Source organism: Marmota flaviventris, chromosome 5, assembly GCF_047511675.1.
Source record: "Marmota flaviventris isolate mMarFla1 chromosome 5, mMarFla1.hap1, whole genome shotgun sequence".
NCBI lineage: Eukaryota > Metazoa > Chordata > Mammalia > Rodentia > Sciuridae > Marmota > Marmota flaviventris.
In genome coordinates this window covers 160,324,762-160,338,380 of record NC_092502.1, presented here as the reverse complement: position 1 = coordinate 160,338,380, position 13,619 = coordinate 160,324,762, and positions in this window count along the sequence as shown.

Genomic DNA, 13,619 nt, shown 5'->3' with positions numbered 1-13,619 from the left:
CACATGAAGCCCAGCCAAACCACAGGACCAAGTTTCCAGCATATGAAATTCACAGCCAAACCAAAGCAGGTGGCTAAGCATTTTCTGGAATTAAAATAAGTATGAATTTGCTTGCATGAGTTTGCTTTTATTTTCAGTAAAAGACAGTTAGGAAATTATTTTCTTCAAACCATATCAGTGTCCTTGGTTTTCTTCCTTGAAAAGATCTGGTGCCTAAATGATAGGTTAACAGGGGCCAGAAGACTTCTCCATTATGCTAACTCAGGAGCTGACCATTTCCCAGGCCTTCCTGCAAAAGAGTTTCAACCGCACTGCCCTTTGTTCTCCCAAGGGAGTCTTATAGCTCTCTGATCTACACCGAGGTCAAGAGAAGGTTTTCAAGCCTCTGCAGAACATAACTTGGAGAACCCCCTGACACAATGGTGGGTCAGCAGAGTACCATGGACTTCATCCGTGGAGGGCTAGATTAGCATGCCTTTAAACACCAGCTTATTTCTCAGTTTTGTGCAGCTTGAAGTCTCCCTCTCTCTGCACATCAGGCGAGGCTGCATCTCTTCCATTTTCAACAGGGCACCCTCTGGCAGGCACACCGTGAGCTCTCATGACTGGTGAGAATGATTCAGCAGATGAAAGACGCTGGGAGGAGGGGAGTGGTCTTCACCCCTCAGGCAGGGGGTACAGTGGTCAAGGATACCGGGGTGCAGAATGGGAAGCTCAGGTTTGGCTCTCTCTGGGGCATTTTGATGTGTCTGGTGAGGGGTGCCCAGGTTTCCAGACATGCTTCTGGGACAGTCATTAAGAGCAACCCAGGGCTGATGTCCTGCTGGAGGGACAGTGTGTGGGATTCTTCTGGAAGGGTTGTGCTAATAGCTGTGGGGAGGAGAGTAAGGTGAGCAGCTGGGAGGAGCAAATTTCCCAGGGCAGTGGAGTATGGCACCACTAGAGTATGGCAGCCAGACTGGGGTGCACTGTGGGCAGGGGCAGGCTACCCCTCTTTTTTCACCAACAAAGGGATCTCACTGGAGCAGGGTCCAAGATCCCTACAGCTCTCTCTCCCCACAGCCCAATATTTTAGACTGGCACCCCTCCAATGAGGAGTCAGAATTCTAGAATGATCGTGCTGATGTTGCTAATCTCCTAGTCTCTGGAATCACAGGTGGGTGTGCTGTGGTGTTGACAGTCACAAGAATGAACAGTGAACTCTGTTGGGTTCTGGGTGCACCAGTAATGAGGGATACAGATCAGGACAAATCTCAGGAATCTTCCAGCTGCCTTGGCAGGAGACAGAGCACAGACCTCCTCCAGCATTTCCAGATGCTGAGGAAGGAAACAGTACGCTGCAGGGTAGGAGTGACTGAGTGGGAAGAGAGAGGGAAGGCACCTCCGAGTAGTGCTTGCAAGGAGACCTGGAGGATGGCAGGGTCAGGAGGGAAGGGGACTTCTGGAGGTGAAGAGCATAGGCTGGGACCTGTGGCATGCCAGGGACACAAGCCAGTTTGCCGCATGCCCTGCCTGCTCGTGAGCATCAGCTCTCCATCACCTGAGGTGGACGCAGGACTAGGACAGACTGAGAAGTGGAGGCCTACAGAGGTCCCGCTGGGACGCTGCGGTCACGAAGTGATCCTCAAAACAACCTCGTCAAGACGCCACCTGGGGCTGGGGATGGCGAGCTCTGTGAGCGAAGCCAAAGGAAGGAAGCCAGGTGACGCCTCCTCTGCTGAAAACCGCCCAGGTTGGGTGCCTTGTCACAGCTGCCACATTGAGCTATCCACGTGGGAGGGGAAGGCCAGGGAGGCAGATTCTGTCTAGGCCGGAAGATGAGAGGCCATTAAGGAGCACCATAGTGAGCCCTCTTGAGTCTTCCTTCCTTGGTGGTTAATGGAAATTCCAGTTTTAGGAAACCAAAGCAATGAATAAGGAGGATTTAGATTTTACTTATGGGGAAAATGCAAGGCAAGATTCTTTTACTATGAGTCTCACGTACTTTGGATGAGAGCACAAAGACAAGTATATTTCAGACGTACACTCGGGGGACATTTTAGAAATTAAGATTCAGAAGCTGTGAGGCATCTCTGAACACATGTGAAAGCATTTCAAAGCTTTAAGAGTGTCCATGAGACATGTGTTTGCATATATGTACTTGAATAAATTAGTTTGAAGGCAGTATTCTTGATTTTGGTCTAGTGCGTAGCATTCCTATGGCACCTGTAACAACCCCTGATCCCGGCTGCGCCTACTTACCTGTGGCCCTTTGTGCACCGTCTTCCACGCTCCAGGCTTCAGGGAACCTGTGAAGCTTCAAATGAGTTCCCACACACCCAGGTTTCCCTTCTCCTCTCAGGATTCCCCTGCCCCTGGTAAAGACAAGATTAGGTGAGGACCAGAGGTCCCTCTAGAAGCTCTGCTGGCACCTGTGGCCAGGGCCCAGCAGGGACAGCAGAGCTATTGATAAGGGACTGTCTACTTTAAATGACTTCCAGGGTGCATTTAGAATTTTAGGAGCATAATTTGATCCCTACATGCTCTTTCTTAGCAACTGAGTCCTGACTTGGAAATGAAGTAGATTTCAATGTTGAGAGACTGAATAACACAGAGGGCTCCTTCTTGTTTGATGCCATCTGAATTCAAACACTGAAAACATACAGGAAGGAGGTTTTTTTGTTTTGTTTTGTTTTGTTTCTGTTGCTGGGTTACATCAAATTAAGCAACAGCCCGCATGAGGCTCTTTCTGTAGAGCTGCAGACACTCCCGGATCTATCTTACCTTCCGTCCTCTTGAGCCAACCTCCTCACAATTATCTGAGTGTTCCTGGTAGCAGTATTTGCTTTGTAAAAAGTACAAGGTCTAATTGCACAGGTGTGCATTGAGGGTCAGAGGTGCACAGGTGTAAGTGCACAGTGTCAGACTTCCTGAAGTTAGAGGTGAAATTATTGCTGGTTTCCTCTCCCTCTAACCATGCTTCCTGGCAGCTGATACTCCTTGACTCATTCAGCCACTCAGCGAGTCACTTTTCAAAGGCCAGAGCTGTGTAGTTTTTATCTGCAGTCTGTTTTTGACCTCAGAACTGGAGATTGTACCCAGGGATGCTTTACTGCTGAGCAATGCCCCCAGCCCTTTCTAATTTTTTGATACAGGGTGTGGCAGAGTATCTGAGATTGGCTTTGAACTTGCAGTCCTCCTGCCTCAGCCTCCCCGTTGGTGGGATTACAGGTGTGCACCACAGTGTTCAGTGACCATGCAGGTTTAGATAGGGCCCCAGGTGAGCTTAATTCTTGTGCACCTCAAAGTTTGAGAATGTCTAGTTTAGGTGTTTCAGAAACACTTCCTGGTTGCCATTTGTCATGCTCTTACAATGGCTTCTGCTGGCCTTTCTGAGTTGGGTGTGGACACAATCCTGGGGAACACTGGCCTCCACCACTTTCCACCCTCTTCTAGTGCTCAGAGTGGAAAACCCCAACCATATTTACCTAAGTCTTTTGCATCGGGGATCTGTATGGAATTTTTTTGCTCTGCCCTGTGAACCTTTGAGCTTGGATTCTGTCTACTGGGGAGAGCAGGGCTGGGCCTCCATCTTGCTGGTGTGGTGCATGGCAGAGACCTGTGGAGCTGCCCAAATCTAGAGCCAACCTTAGCTAGTGTCCCTGCAGCAGCCTCATCATGGTGGGGCAGAGCTCTCTTGGTTCTCTGTGACCTCTCTCTGAGAGTTTTTCTTGAATATTTATGCTGGAATCTGTTTCTTTACCCTTCCCAGTAATTCTGTGGAAACTTAATAATCTATACAAATTCCCTTTAGCTCATCGAGTGTAGTGGGTTGATTTGTGTCTCCTGGCCCAAGTGCCCTCCCAAATCAAAGAAGAGATGGCATTCTGGAACTCATGAATATGATTTTATTTGGAAAATGGCATCTTTGAAGATAGATAAGTTACGGATCTTAAGATGAGGAGATCACCCTGGGTTATCTGGCTGGCCCCTCAACCCCAGGGCAGAACAAGACACAGACACTGAGGAGAAAACCGTGTGCAGACAGAGATAGAGCTTGGGGTGATACAGTCACAAATGAAGGAGTTCGTGACTGCCAGGAGCCACCAGAGGCCATGAAAAGTCAGGAAGGGTTCTTCTCTAGAGCCTTGGAGGCAGTGTGGCCCTGTGGAGACCTCGGATGTGGCTTCTGGCCTCCAGGACTGCGAGAGACAAAATCTCTGTTAAGCCACCGAGTTTGTGGCCATGTTATGGCCACCCTGGAAAGCTGGCACAACTACTGGAGAAGATTCTGGAGGGAACCTCGACCCATGTGGGCTGTCGCTCCCAAAGGCCATGACCACAGACTACGGTAGCTCTCATAAGCCTGGCTCAGCTCTAACAGAATATCATAGGCTCAGAGCCTTAAACAACATTTATTTCTCAGTTCTGAAAACTGGGAAGTCCAAGGTCAAGGCAAACATTCATTCCATAGTAGTTACAAGAGCAAGGAGACCTCTGGCATTTTTCAAGCTGAAGCAAAAACAAGCCTCCCCACCCGCACCCTGTGGAGCAGGCAGCCAGCATCTCTCTCAAAGGCAAATTCTGTCGCTTCCTTAAATGACAGGCATCTAAAAACAGTCTTCTGCACCTGGTACACATCATTGTTCTTGCAGTGCAGGAAGGTTGCAGAAGGTCAAGAGCCCCTGGGACCTCTTCTCCTTCCCTCCTGCTCCGCCTGAACAGCCCTGGATAGAACCTTTGGTGGACCCCCTCCCCTGACTCCTTGAGAAGTTCTTTGTGTTTACCAAGCTTTTGGCCTGACATTCCCTGTGAAGGAAGAAAACAACGTCCTTTAATTTTGCTCATGTTTGAAAAAATACATTTTCAGAAGACTCTCAAATGTCTTCAAATGTGCAATGCTTTGCTTGGAACCATAAAAGTTTGGGCTCTGAAGCCCCCCGCCTTTCTTCAAAGACCCACCTTAAACAGCAGAGATTTAATTTTTGTCTGCCTGCTCTCGTTGGAGCAGCTGGCTCACCCTCCAGCAGCCTAAACACACTGAGGCAGTGCCAGCTCTTTCCACTTACATGGCCTGTTTTATTAGTTTGTCAACGTGCCAGCTGGTAGGGATGGCTGCTGATGACGGCGTCAAACATCCCCAGGGAAGCACCAACTGCTAGCAGGACAGCAGCCACAGCTGGGAGGGCACCAGCAGAGGCCAGCTCAAGTGTTCTTCTTTGATTTGTGTTCTGCTTGCATTAAAACCGATAAAACCTCCCACTGACCAGGGCTCCAAGGCCTTGGGCCATCCACAGTCATGCCTGGAGATGTAGAGGTGATCATGTCCCTTTTTCACCTTGGGAACCCAAGGACATGGTGGGGGGTCCCAGGGTGCATCGGCACAGAGCTGGTGGGGCTGAATAGAGGGATGATCGAGGTAGGGGACTGTCTTTCCCTTCTTTGAACTTCCTCCTTCTGTCTGTGGACAAGCCTGCTTTGGCTTTCAGGATAAAATTTCTCAGCTAAAATAACAAAGTTAAGAATAGAGACATGTGGAATGGGAGAAATTAAGCTCTTGTTAGTGTGCACTGTGACTGAGGCCAGGGAGATGGCATCTGCTCACAGAGGTAACCTGGGGTGGGAAGAAGGAAGATCCACGATTTCCTGTGTTGTGCTGGGTACTGGGGTCCCATCCTGTCCTCAGAGCCCACCCAGATCAGCCTCCCCACACAGGGTCCAAAAGTCAGTTTTCAGAACCAACTGGACTGAACTCCTCTGAGCTCGTCTGTTTTAACCTGCATGGTCCTCAGCAGTTGTGAGGGGTAGCCACACTGACCACTGCAGTTCACAGACGAGGAGTTGGGGCTAGTCTGGGGGTGAGGGGCAGGGCAGAGCCAGCATTCCAGCCAGTGGTCTGACTCCAGGGCCACGTCCTGATGTCCTGATTGCGATGCTTGTGATCAGGATTTCTGTGGGTGGCTCCGTGGCATGCTGGTGCGCCTCTGCCCCGACCTCCTGCCTTTCCTCTCCTGCTCACTATTGCTGGGGTGCCCTCCCAGCTGTCTAAGTCATTGTTACCCTTAGAATCCTTTGATTCCCCCTGAGGCTTGCAGAAGAAACTCAAAGCATGTCCTTAGCATCCCTTGGGATCTGGTCTTGACCTCCCTTCAGTCTCATTGTCTTATCCAGTGTTTCTGGAGCACCTTCTAAGTGATATCCAGGGACATCCACGTCAGCAAAAAGAAAGTCTATAGGAGGCTGACGCAGGGGGTCCCAAGTTCCAGCCCAGCTGGGCAGCTTACCAAGACCCTGTCTCAAATGAAAATAGAAAGAGCTGGGGGAGCAGCTCAGTGGTAGAGCATCTGCCTAGTATGTGCAAAGCCCTGGGTTCCATCCTAGCATGGGGGTAGGGGGAGAGGGAGAGAGAAGAAAGAGAGGGAGGAAGGGAGGGATGGGGAGGGGGAGAGAGAGAAGGAAGGAGTGGGGGGGAGGGAGGGAGAGAAAGTAGTCTAACAAATCCCATGGATCTGCTCACAGTTCAGGAGGGAGAGCTGGTGCAGCTGGTTGTCTGTGCCGTTGGGAGGGAGGTTCTGCTCCATGCCTCCTCCCATCTCCAGGGCTCCTGGCAATCCCCAGCACTCCTTGACTGGTGGCTGTGCCACTCCAGTGTTTCGCAGGGACTTCTCCCCAGTCTCTGTGTTGAATCTCCCTCTCCTTCCCCTTGGGTACAGGTCATTGTATTAGTGGTGGCTCTCAGTCCTTGTGTTCCTGCAGGAGAAAATGTCAGGAAGATTTAGAAGAGAGGGAAAGCACCCTCAGGGTGGATCATCTCCAACAGGAGAGAGAGACGTGCACCTCTGTGCTCCCTGGTTTATTGGGGGGTTTTAGGGAAGTTTCCAGAGACCACCCAGGTGCCACCTCTCCACTTCTGACTCACAGGGTCACATTAGATGTTTAAGTTCCTTACTGAGCATGGTCTTGACAAGAGGTACCCCGTGAAACCCACCAGAGGGAATCTGACCACTGCATTGAAATTAAAATGTATGCTAAGGACCCAAGGGCCACTCCTGGCCATGTTGGCCTGCCCTGGTCGGTTCTAACTGGAACTTTTTTCCCTTCTTCCGTCCCTCCTCCCCCAGCACCCACCCTCCCTCCCTCCCTCCCTCCCTTCCTTCCTTCCTTCCGATTTTATGGTTGGTGGACTTTGCTTTCAGCTATCCTGTCTTCCTCAGTTTTGGAATCTGTGCTCTATAGGAGGGTCACCAGCGTCCCCCCTTCAGGGTAACTTGTGTTCTTACACAGAGGCATGGGGGAGTCTTTCCTCCCTGGCAGAGAGTGGCTCTGCAGACCACAGGTTGTGTGTGGAGCAGGGTCACCCATCACACTGACTTAAGCCAGGCATGGCTGGGCGGCCGGAGGTAAATTGCTTTTTCAAAGAAAGCATGTGGGGGGCCTGGGGGTGGCACCATAGGCCAAGTCTATAGAATTATCCCCTTAACCTCCCCCTCCCCCTCACATCTGCCTGCCCCCTATCAATTGGATTGGTGCGCCTGGTCCAGGACAATCTCACCCTGAAATTCTCAATTACATTTGCATTGAGCCTGTTTCCGAATGATGTCACACATCAAGAGACTGGGGTTCAGGGCTTGAAATCCCTTTAAAGGATGCCCGATGGACTCAGGGCAGGCTCTCCCGCAGCTTCCTGGGCAGGGAGGTGTGAGTGGGTGACATTGGCTGTGCTGCCTGTCCTCCTGCCTCCTCCCTCACTGACAAGTCCGTGCTCTTCCCCTCCTGGGTTGATTCCTTCTCCCCCAGTTTGATTCTGCTGAGCCTGCGCAGGAGTTGGCTCTCTGCGATTTCACATCCTGTCTATGCTGGGACCTGCTGGAGGATAAGGAAGGTCCCAGTACGGTGTCTTCTCCAATGTCCTCAACATGTGGTGAGTGTCACAGAGCCCCCTTGCCTGGAGATAACTGATTTGGGACTTCTTGGGCTATGGAATTTTTTTTTTTTTTTTGGTCTAAAAATGTAGTTGAGACAGTTGCATACCAAGCATGGTGGCAGGTGCCATAGTCCCAGCTACCCAGAATGCTGAGGCAGGAGGATCAGGTGAGCCCAGGAACTCAAGGCAAGATCCTATCTCAAAAAAGAAGGCAACAACAACACCCAAACCACAACAGTTGCCTAAGTAATTCTCATTAGCAGACAAGGTTTCCCAGAAGGCAAAATCCTACCAAGTGCTGCTGCTGACATCCCCTGCTTCCTTGTGGCAGTGTGTATCTTGGCTCTTAGATACATTTATGCAACTCTGTATACCAAAGAAGCCTTAATGTCATACATTTTAAATGTTTCTTCCCTATTCCGTTTACCAATGGCCCCCAAAGGAATCTAAATTTAAAAAAAGTATTCTGGTTCCTGCTTCTCCCTGCTCTGTTTCCATTTATTTAGGTAACCATCTGTAGGTGTGACGGCCCGGTGTTACCATGATGTGCACACATAAAGCACAGTTCATCCCATTATGTCTTATATTGGGAGAGTGTCCTGCAGCTTTGTGAGCTACATCTGCTGCCACAAATTTTACTGAAGCATTTATTGCTTATTTCATGGGTTACTAAGCCCTTGGCATTGCTCAGGCTGGCTGTGAGCATTTACACATAGCTCCTCACGTGTCCCTCTCGAGACCCGACCAAAGGTCTTTCTTCTTCCCACATGTCACTGAGACAAGCAGAAAGGAAGCACAAACTCCTGTGACTGCCCTTTATGAGGAGATTGAAGAAAAACATTTCTAGCTTCTTATCTTTGTTAAAAAATACATATTTTCTTCCAGTGGTAGCTAAGTGCACCTAGTCCAACATTCCAAAGTTTCAGTTGATAAATGTAATAAAAATGTCTTTCCCTTCCTGCCCACCAGCCTCTGAGTTCACATCCTCAGGGGCAGTTGTATCTGTCCTCTTTCTCCTATGTCCTTCTGGAGATTTCCTCGCACAGCTAAATTGGAGACATGTCACTCACACTGATTGGAACTTGTTTTGCTCCTTAACAATCTATCTTGGAGTTTATTTTATCCAGGTTCGTTTGAGTATAGAATGGCCACATTTTCTTTTACACCTGCGTGTGTTACTTGGTAGGAACGTACCAACATTTATTCAACCCTTATCATATGGAAGAGCATCTGGTCTTTGAATTGTTCGCTCGCACACAAATGCTGCCACGAATAACCTCCCAGAGCTTCCACCTTGCATGTGCATAAGCACTTTGGGAGGATATATTCTTAGAAATGCCAGGACATTTCTGTGCACTTCAAATTTTGAGTCATCTTACCCACTCCTTGTCTGAAGAATTGGCCCCACTCTATACTCTCACTGCAGGTTGGCAGTGCCCATTCCCACATGCCCATCAGCACACTGCATTACTAGAACACTGGTCTGATGGGTAAAAAATTCATAGGTCGTTGCACCTTTCAATTGCAGCTTCCTATGTGAGGTTTGTTTATTCTCTCATTTGTGTACTTATTCTGTTGCTGTTAGTTGAGCACCTACTGTGTTCTGGGCTCTGTTCAGGTATTGTTATGGCAACACTGAAAAGAGCAGACCCCCAAATCCCCTGTTGTGGTGGAGCTGATGTTTTTGCTAGAGGAGATAGGGAGATGAAAGTTAATCAGTGAAACCCACAGCCTGTGAGATGGAAATAGGTTCTCAAAGGACAGCATGCCAGGGAAGGAGCTATGAGAGCAGAATGGAGGCTGAGGTCTCACGGGGAGCAGGGGGCCTCCTGGAGAGGCTGAGGTTTCTGTGGAGAGGAGAGCCTGAGGGTGCCAGGGGAGGAGCGGGGGAGACGGGTAGTAGGCAGGTGGGTTTGGCTTGCTTGGCATCTGTGCTGCTTCTCAGTGGCTGCGTAACAAGCAGCCCAAGCCGAGGGGTGTGAGCAGAGGTGCCTTGTGGAGTCGTTAGGTCCAGAACTTAGACAGGCCATCGCCGGGAGGTTTATCTTATTCTTTTGTATTTCAAGTCTTAGCTGGAAAGATTCAGAGCTGGAGTAACCTGCGGCCAGGGCCTGGAATCACCCAGTAGCTTCTTTGCTCAGATGCTGGCCCCCGAAGGCTGGTCTTGGCTGGGCCGGTTGAGCAGAGCACCTACCTGGGGCCTCCGCACCACCCTGGGCTTCCAGGGCAGGCTGGCTGGCTGCAGATGGAGCAGGCACGAGCAGAAGGTGCCCGAGTACCAGGCACAAGCTCCAAGGTGCTCTGGTGACCTAATCTGAGAATTCGTGTTCTGTTGACCGAAGCAGACACAGCTCCAGGGCAGGGCAGTGAGCGGTTCTCACTCTCGGGAGACATGTTACCCAGGGTTCAGAGAAACAGAAACTGAGAGGGGAGAAACTGGTGTATTTTCAGGAATTGGCTCATGCGATTGTGGGGCTGTGAAGTCTGGATGGAGCTGGGCACGTGGCAGGTGGGGACGGGCAGAGCTGCTGTTCCGGTGAAGGTTCCCGTCCAAGGCTGAGTGGCTTCCTCCTCAGGGACCCCAGTCTTTGATCTTAAGGCCTTCAATCGATAGGAGGCAGGCCACCCACATTATTGAGGGGGCTCTACTTTACCCAAAGTCCACTGATTCAAATGTCAATCTCATCAAGAAATATGTCAAGCCACATTTAGAATGACATTTGATGAAATAGCTGATGTCATGGCCTAGGCGATGGACATAAGATTAACCATCATGGGCACCACTGGTGGGGAATCTTGGGGAAATATAATTTGCCATGTTGTCCTAGTCCATTTTCTGTTGCTATAACCGAATGCCACAGAATGTTTAACTTATAAAGAATAGAGGTCTGTTCACCTTACGTGCCATAGGCTGGGGTGCTCAGGGTCAGCTGGCTGCATCTGCTGAGGGCCTTCTTGCTGGTGAGATTCTGCAGAGTTCAGAGGTGGTGCAGGACATTATGTGGGGGACAGACCAGGTGAGTCAGCCTGAGCGTCTCTTCCCCTCCTTATAGAGCCATGGGGGTCCCATCCTCAGGATCCCATAGGACCCTGACCACCTCCCAGTGGTCCCCCCTCTAAATACCAATAATATATGACTTTGGGGATTAAGTCCCAGCACATGAATTCTGGGGAACACACTGAAGCCACAGCACACGTGGTGCCCCAGGGAAAACGGGGACCAGGGTGTGGGAGTGGAGGTAACAAGAGTGTGACGAGGTCATGGGCAGCCAGGGAGCAGGGCCTTTGGCCGGCTGGACGTGGTTGGGCTTTGGCTCTGAGATGGGAAGACGAAGTAGGGGACCTGTGGAGGAGGGCTGAGGGGAACAGTGCAGAAGTGGGGCTCTCGGGGACTGTGAGACAGGAGCCATGGGGACTGGCTGGAGCCTGGTCCTTTTGGAAGGTGGAGCCAGTAGGATGGTGGATGTATTCAACATGGAGGAAGAAGAAGAGTCGACGACGAGTCCAAGACCTGGGGGACCTGGGACGATGGGTTTGAGAATCTCTCCATGTGTTCCAGGCCACTTGCGTCTCTTCTGTAAAGTCTCTGGTAGATCTTTGCCCAGTTTTCCTATGGCATTGCTGGTATTTTCCCTAAATAGTTCATAGAGCTCATTCTATGCCTATCAATGAGTGTCAGGTTTCTTTCTTTCTTTCTTTTTAGTTTTCCACTTGATTTATAATTTTGGATTTTTATTTCAGAATTTATTTCTGCCTACAGCCTGATTCCTTTGGCTGCCTTTGATGTCTTCTGAGTTTTAAGTTCTGTTGCTCTTTTGATGGGGATGGAGCTGTGTGAGGCTGATTTCTTTGCAGAAGATGATTTCTGTCTCCGATAGGACTGGGAAACAAAACTCACGTAGCGATGGAGGTTTGTGCTTCACAAGTTACAAACACAGTGACTTAACCCATCATCCTTGCCGTTTGTCTCCAGGAGCCTCGGTCACAGGACAACGTTATCTCAGAGGCCTTAATTGGGCTTGGATTCCCCGCTTGACTCATTACCACTGTTGTCAAGGGGTGTTGGTGAGTAAATGCAGTGAGCAGAAGAGGGCTGCATGGCTGGGAGAGTCCAGCCATGTTGGCTTAGCTCTCAGCCATTGGGAGGGAACCACGACTCTCCTCACCTCCGGTTCTTCACCTCTGACCTCTCTCTTGCATGAAAATAAGGATTCAGCTTTGGTCAATTACACCTAACACAGGCCACCCAATACCACATCGGCCACCCAATACTAAGTATTTAGGAACTCAACTTTACAAAGCAAGTCCCCCATTCTTTTGGGAATGTAAGCCTAGAACACACATTGCACAACTCCGTTACCTTCACAGGGCCACACCTCATCTACACATTTATGACTGCTTTCTCTGGTTTTGAATAGCTTAAAACCAGATCTCCTACTGTCTTTATCAGTCTGGTAAGAAACTCAACTTTTGTTCTTAATGTGTCAAATTTCAGATTTCCATTAACAAGATTTAAGGCACATGGTAATGAATCTTGGGAACTGGAGAATGTTCCTTGCATCTTATTAAAAGCATTCTAATGAGATAATAACTGATATACATTTGAGTGTACCATATCTTTGGGAATTACTGAGAATTTTTTGCTGTTCTGGAGATAGTACCCGGGGCCTTGCTCAAGCTAGGCAAGAGCTCTACCACGGAGCCAGAGCCCAGCCTGTAGGTGCTACTCTTGACACCAGATTCACACTTTCTTGACTGTTTCCCAGACTGTTCCTGGAGTCTTCTTGTTTCTTTCTACATTAGGATCAGTAATGCTATTATTCAGAATCCACCCCTATTCCCTCTTGAACTCTTGTGGGAAGGTTGGATTCCCCCGAGACTCTAAGCTTCCTGCTTTTGAAGCGGGCTGCCGTTCCTTCAACTCCTACAGGTATACAAAGCACCATACAAATAAGTCTAAAACGCAGGCTTCTCTCCTCTTGATGAGATATGAGGCTACTCACACAAAACTGCCATTGAAAATGTACCACCAAATGCTGGCTTCTCTGATACAGAAGAGATCTTTAGTGGAAAGAGCAAGCAATAATGACTTGGAATCTGGAAAGGTTTGTGGAAAAAATGGAACTTGGTTGAGGCCTTGAAATTCATGGAGTAATGGAGTTGTGGGTAGAATCTTTGAAAGGGGGTTATTGGGAATTCACTGCAATCTTGCTGCCACACTGGACTACAGTCTATAAATTTTATTAAATTTGTAATTATACATTGATATGAAAGCAAGATACAAAAAAAAAAAAATAAAAAAGAAAAAGAGAAAAAAAAAACCTGAAGGAAAGAATATTAGCACCCATTATTCAGCACCTTGGGTTTTTGGAAACAGGAGGTGTGTCCATTTGGCCTTGAAGAATGGACTTTGTTGAGAGGGGAGCCCGGCCCCTCCTGCTCCCCCACAGCCTCCTAAATGTTCCAGAGGCCTCTGACCTCTGGCCCTACTGACCCACCTGTGTGTGGAGCATGGGAGCTACCAGGAGCAGACAGGGCCTGAAGGGAAGGATCCACCTCCCGCCAGTCAGGCTGCCTGGTCATGGTGCCTGGGCACAAAGGCCCAGCCCTGCGTGGCTGAGTCTGTGTCACCCTGAATCCTTGGCTGGCTTTTCACCCATGTCCAGCTGCCAGGAAGGGAACGTCAAGGTCTCTTGAACTCTTGTCTCAGGGAAGA